The sequence below is a fragment of the Dermacentor silvarum genome, chromosome 6 (genome assembly GCF_013339745.2).
Source record: "Dermacentor silvarum isolate Dsil-2018 chromosome 6, BIME_Dsil_1.4, whole genome shotgun sequence".
NCBI classification, from domain to species: Eukaryota; Metazoa; Arthropoda; class Arachnida; order Ixodida; family Ixodidae; genus Dermacentor; species Dermacentor silvarum.
Window position 1 is genome coordinate 103,187,562 of NC_051159.1, and position 6,998 is coordinate 103,194,559.

The following is a 6,998-nucleotide window of genomic DNA, read 5'->3' on the forward strand; positions in this document are numbered from 1 at the left end:
GCCGCTAGTGTAGTTGGTCTGAAGCGGTTGATAACTTTTCTGTAGATTGTCGGCGCGCTGTGTTTCTTAGGGGACGTCCTACAGAGAACGCTAAAGAAAAACATAGACATTATACCACGTACGATTCGTTACCTTCCATGTAGAAATTTCGGTGACAAGCCTTACGACATGATTGTGCTCCTTGGCTTGCATATGTTATGGCGGTGGAAAATGTGTGATAGGCATGCTGAAAGACCGATATCTACTAGATCCTTCTTTCCGGAAGTCTGCAGACAATGTAAGGAGAGTGTAGGCTGCTGGAGCGACCACCATATTTGATGGCGACGCATAATGTATGTGTGTGCTTATCTGCTTTCTAAGTATTTTGTGTTCAGATACACTGTTCTTGAATTTCTATTTGTGTGGTTTGCATGTGTGGCCTTCCACGTATTAAAAAAGTTGCACGATAGCATGGTGATGAGTGCCCACGACTCCTAAATGCACACTGCTTAAGTAACATGGGCTCAAATGGCAGTTGTGCTGGTTGTGACATTTTTTCATTTCCTTCGACCTGTGGCAATGCCAAAGCTGGGGACGACGAGGTGGCCTCACGACGACAAAAGTCGTTATGTGTCATCGATGAAGACAACTGTCAGTCATCGTCAGCGTATCAGAATGTACGAACGAACAAGGCAAACGCACTTTCATGTGCTTAATTGCTGTCGCAGTATAAACATTTCCGTTTGGCACGGATTCTTTCAACTAGTACATTTTACCCTAAAACAGCCAACGTATCACGTTTCATACCCTGAGTTTCGCACTTCTATATGTAGATTTATATCGGAAAACAACGCAAAGTCCACAGTAGCACACCCTGAAATGAAGTTGCAGCTGTTAATTGTAATAGAACCCGCCGTGGTTACTCAGTGGCTATGGTGTTGCGCTGCTGAGCACGAGGTTGCGGGATCGAATCCCGGCCATGGCGGCCGCATTACGATGGGGGCGAAATGCGAAAACACCCGTGTACTTAGATTTAGGTGCCCGTTAAGGAACCCCAGGTGGTCCAATCTTCCGGAGTCCCCCACTACGGCGTGCCTCATTATCAGATCGTAGTTTTGGCACGTAAAACACCATAATTAAAAAAATTGTAATAGATCCGGGCAGCGGTTATCTCACTTTAAATGGACGTGCAATCAAAAAGCGTTCGTGTACTTAGATTTCCGTGTATGAGAAAGAACCCGGTCAAATTTAATTCAGAGTCCCACACTATGGCGTGCCTCATAATCAGAACGTAGTCTTGGCACCTAAAACAGAAACGTGCATGTTTAAACATTTATTTACTATCACAAAATTACCATAACATTTAAGATATAAATAAAGTAAAATGTATGTGTTGTTTGGTGTGAATGTGCTCACGGCGTTCAGGAATAAATCGTGCGAGTTGTTTCGATTTTCTTTCGTGGGGAAAACTGCTTCGGCTTTGTCGGGTAAAAAGGTGATGTTTCACTGGATGCACTGAGATTTTATACCGGAATTGCTCGGTCGGCAGCTGTCGATTAAAAAATGAAATTTAGCACATGAAATTTAGTTGTCCATGTGTCCTAAGGTAAGTAACTGCTAATGTCACGACTCAGCTCGGATTGTTTTGCCCGCTTCTCGACACATGCACCACGTTTTATCAAACGCGCAAAGCGGAGAGGCCCAAGTTTTGCGCAGCTCATAAGAGATGGCGCTGCTGCTCCTCCGACGTTAAAACCCAGGACAGAAATGACTGCGGCGCCATCCTTTGAGGTTTGCCGTTGCACGGCGGCTCTCCGCCGCACACAGGACTCCCTGCTTCCTCTTTCCTGTTGGGTGCCTGGCGACACGTGACTCGACGAAATTTTTGATCTCGCGGAGGAGGCCGCGCGTGCTTTCTAAAGGCTGTCTGGCTCATCCACTGAGTAACGCAGTTGTGTACATAATGCGAGGTTCCTCCACTGTGAGCGCGTCGACCAAACGCGTGCATTTTCATGGATACGGTTTACGCAAATGTGTTGAACTGCCCGTTGCGCTCCTGTGGCAAAAGCTTTTGTGAAACGGAAAGTGGGTTCTAGCGGTGAGTTTGCGAGAAGCTCAACGGATCGCTGTGTACCCGCCTCCTTGAGAGTTAAAGAGAAAGCTTCTTATTTGCTGTTGTGCAGCAAGTCGGGCGAGTTGGCTTCCATTGGTAATTAAATTAAAAAGTGCAGAAAGGGAACAAAGACAAGACGGAAGGAAGGGCTAGCGCTCTGTTTCAACTGAACTATGCTATGGAAATCATGTGACATATGTACATGCCAGAATAACACGCGGCAGATAACAAAGTCTACTGCATTCCTAATTACCAGCGTAAGCTATTATCATATTCAAACGAGGTTGCGTGAACACTGAATTGCAGTCAGTGCTCAGACATATATTGGACCTCTTTGCGAGCTTCACGCAAGGCTGGCTGATGCAGACATCACTGCGCGCAATGTAATAGGCCTCTCTCACAAGCCTCGCTGCTTCCCGCCTGCTTGTGCATGGAACGTCAATTTGAAATAGGGCCTCACATCTATACATGTTTTACAATGCGCTGTTAATCACGACCGTGCTAAGCCAACAGATAATGGAGCCGATGAAAGCATAGACAAGATATTTGTAGATTTCATCGAAGTGTAGAAATGAAAAATTACAGGGAGTGAAAGTCGACGAAAAAACAACTTGCCGCGGTGGGATGAGCTGTTAAATTATACTGCACCTTAGACCGAATGTTATTGCTGTGTTCTGTGAGCGAATGACTTACAAATCGCCTGCTCAAGCCAATATAAACGTTTGCGCACTATAGCAGAATTCTGTTTACTGTGCCTGTGCGCCAAGGCAGAAACTCAACAATGTAACATACATGTACGCTTCACAAATTGAAACCATTGCTTGCATCTCGTTTTTTCCCCCTGTCAATTGCTATAAAAATATGCCCGAGCTTGACACGTGCTGTGAGGGCTACAGTGACACCATAACGATTGTCAACAAACTTTCAAGCCATGCGACAGCAATGAATATAAGGTGAAACAGCTACTTCCTTTGGCGTATACCTCTCACTTCATGAATTCACCTGCGCATCATTTTGATCGATCGGCCTTATTAACTTTTTAGAGAGGAGTGACTATTTTAGTGGGGTAGTTTGATGCTTCTAGCCTATACGAAGTTCTGTATAAGTGCTTTCTTGCACCGCTTGCAAACGAGATCTCTCAAGTTGTGAGCGCAGGCTAGATAACACAATGACATTTTTTACAACTTTCGAGTGACCCGAATTAAGGCTAATAAATGTTTCATGATTGTCCTGTAACACCGACAAAAATGCTTATGTGTCCATTTAATGGTAATGTCTAGAAAGTGGAGCCGCTTCTCCTTTGGTGTTTCAAACGTAAAGGCGATGTTTTGCGCCTAAGTCATTCAATATATTTAATATGCTACTGACTTTATAAGTTAACGATGCTTCAGTGATAAGCAGATAATCATCAACGTACCTGCACATTTCGGTAAATATTCCCTATAGCCGTCGATTTAGTTGTCGATCAGCATGGCTCAAAAAGGTTACACGGCACTTAATCCTCCCTACGTGCATTGAATGCGAAAGCATTACTGGCGTGTCGACCATATCGACGTCCATTCTATTTCGATGTCCATGTCATTATCACATGACGTCATCACTTGGTCATGTGCTCGAATTGGGCAAAGTCAATTTTGGGAGTGGGCCAGGTTTGTTGTGAACGTGGGTCAACTTAATTTTCTAATTGGGCAAAATAAATGTTTTGGGTTTGGGCCACCAAAATTTTTGGGGAGGGCCAAGTCAACTTTGGGAGTGGACCAGGCCGGTTTTGAACGCGGGTGAACTGAACGTACGAAGTGGGCAAATTCAATTCTGGGGGAAGGTCATGGACATTTTACGGGCGGGCCAAGTGAATTTTTGGAGTGGGCCATGTCGGTTTGAAGCGTAGGTCAACTGTATTTTTTAGTGTAAGGCACCCAAATTTTGAGGGTTGGTGAAGTAAATTTTAGGAATGGGCCATGTAGGTTTTCAATGTGGGTCAACTGAAATTTTGAATTGGGCGAAGTCAGTATTTTTTGGGGGGGTTGTGGACCACGGCGCCCGTCCGATGCCCTGCCTGTTCAACGTGGGATTTCGCAGTGCTAGCTGCAGCAGGTTCAGCGCCGGAAACGTGACCTAATCACTTGGTCAACTGGGTCTTCTTGACATCGAATGTTAACGCTGGACGCTCGCCGGATTTTCCGCTTCATGGGGCGTATAAGGCTTTCGTCTTCAAAAACGATCCGCAATAGCGTGGTGGTGAGTGCCCGCGGCTCCCAAATGTACACTACTCCAGTAACATGGGTTCAAATCCCAGTTGTGGTGGTTCTGGCACGTTTTCGTTTACTTGGTACTGTGGCCATGGCGAAGCCGGGAAGGACGAGGTGACCTGACGATGACCGAAGTCGTTATGCGTCGTCGTCAGCGTAACGGAATGGACGCACTTCAAGCGCAATTTCATGCGTTTAACTGCTGTCGCAGTGAGAGAATTGTGTTTGACACACATTCTTTCCAACTCGTCGATTTTACCTTATAACAGCCAACATGTAATTTTTCATACCATTAGTTTAGTACTTCTATATGTAGATTTAGGTCGGGAAACAACGCACAATCAACTGCACCACACCCTGAAAAGAAGTTTCAGTTGTAAATTGCAATAGATCCCGGTCCCGGCTGCGGTGATCGCACTTTGAATAGATGCGAAACCGATAAGCGTTAGTGCACATGGATTTTGGTGTATATGAAAGAATAAGGTCAAATTCAATCCGGAATCCCACGCTACGGTGTGCCTCGTAATCAGAACGCAGTTTCGGCACCTAAAACACAATAATGTATGTTTAAAGATTTAATGACTAAAAAAGTTACTATAGTAATAAACTGATAAATAAAGTAAAATTTATTTATTGTTTGGTATGAATGTGCTCTCGACGTTCAGAAATAAAACGAAAACGAGTAGTTTCGCTTTTCTTTGGTGTCGAAAAGTGTTACGGCTTTGTCGGGTAAAAAGTTGATGTTGCACTGGATGCATTGAGATTTTATACCGGAATTGCTGAGTCGGCTGCTGTCGACTAAACACAGGAATTTAACGCGTAAAATTTCGGCCTTCATTCGTCACAAGGTAGGCAGCTGCCGCTGCCACGACTCAGCTGCGAGTGCTTTGCCCGGTTCCCAGACGCACGCACCCCGTTTTATCAAACACGCAAAGCGGAGAGGGCCAAGTTGTGCACAGCTCTCAACAGATGCCGTTGGTGCTCCTCCAGCATTGAAATCCTAGAGTGTGTGAGAGTAGCGTCGTCCTCTGGACTTTGCCGTCAACACGGTGACTCGCCTGCACACGCGACTCTCCGCTTCATCCTTCCTATCTTTTTATGTTGTATTGTTTTTTCTTCACGGAGAAGGACACACGCGCTCTGTAAAGGCTGTCTGGCTCATTCACTGAGTAACCCAGCTGTGTACACAATGCGAGGTTCCTCCGCTGTGAGCGCCTCGACAAAACTTGTGCATTTTCATGGATACGGTTTACGTAAATGGCGTGTTGAGCTGCCCGTTGCGCTCCTGTGGCAAATGCTTTTGGGACAGGAAAAGGGGGTTATAGCGGTTTGTTTGCGAGAAGCTCAACGGATTGCTTTATATCCGCCTCCTTGAGAGTGAAACAGAAAGCTTGTTATTTGCAGTTGTGCAGCAAGTCGGGCGAGTTGGCTTCCATTGGTAATTAAATTAAGAGTGCAGAAAGGGAACAAAGACAAGACGGAAGGAAGGGCAAGCGCTCGCTTTCAACTGCAGTAGGCTATGGAAATCATGTGATATATGTACAGGTCAGAATAACACGCGGCAGATAACAAAGTTTACTGCATTTTTAATCTTACAGCGTAATCTATTACCACATTCGAAAGAGCTTGCGGGAACACTGAATTGCAGTCAATGCCCAGCCAGATATTGCACCTCTTTGTCTGCGAGCGTGACGGAGGCTGGCTGATGCACACATTATTGCACGCAATGTGATAGGCCTCTATCACAAGCCTAGTTGCTTTCTGCCTACTTGTGCTTAAACCGTCAGTTCCAAAAAGGGCCTCACATCCGCACGTGTTACAAACAGCTGTTAATCACGAATATACGAAGCCAACAGATAGTGAGGCTTCATCTTCTTACTGGGGTTTTACGTGCCAAAAGCAGTTCTGATTATGAGGCACGCTGTAGTGGAGAGCTCCGGATTAATTTTGACCACCTGGGGTTCTTTAACGTGCACTACAGCGCAAGCACATGGGCGTTATTTTTTTTTTTTTTTTTTTTTGCATTTCGCCTCCATCGGAATGCGGCCGCCGCGGCTGGGATTCGATCCCGCGATCTTCTGCTCAGCAGCACAACACCTTAGCTGACTGATCCACCACGGCGGGTAGATAATGAAGCCAAAGAAAACACAGGGAAGTTATCTGTAGTTTCAATCGAAATGTAGAAATGATAAATTAAAGGGAAGTGAAAGCATACTGAAAAACAACTTGCCGCTAGTGGGAAGAGCTGTTAAGTCAGACTGCGCATTATTCCGAACGTTATTCTTGTGTTCTGTGAACTAATGGTTTACAAATTCTCTGCTCTGGCCAGTATAAACGTTTCTGCACGATAGTAGAATTCTGCGTAGTACTAGTATGAGTGTGCGCCAAGGCAGAAACTCAACCTTGTGACTTAGTTTCACAAGTTGAGATTATTCCTGTGATCTCGCTTTTTCTTCCTGTCTACTGCTACACAATCGTGAACGAGCCTTGACATGAACTTTGAGGGCTACAGTGACTCATAACGATTGTCAACATACTTTCAAGCCATGCGACAGCAATGAACATAAGGCGAAACAGCTACTTCCTTTGGCTTATCCCTCTCACTTCATGCATTCGCCTGCCCATCATAATGCTTGATCTGCCTTATTTACTTTCCA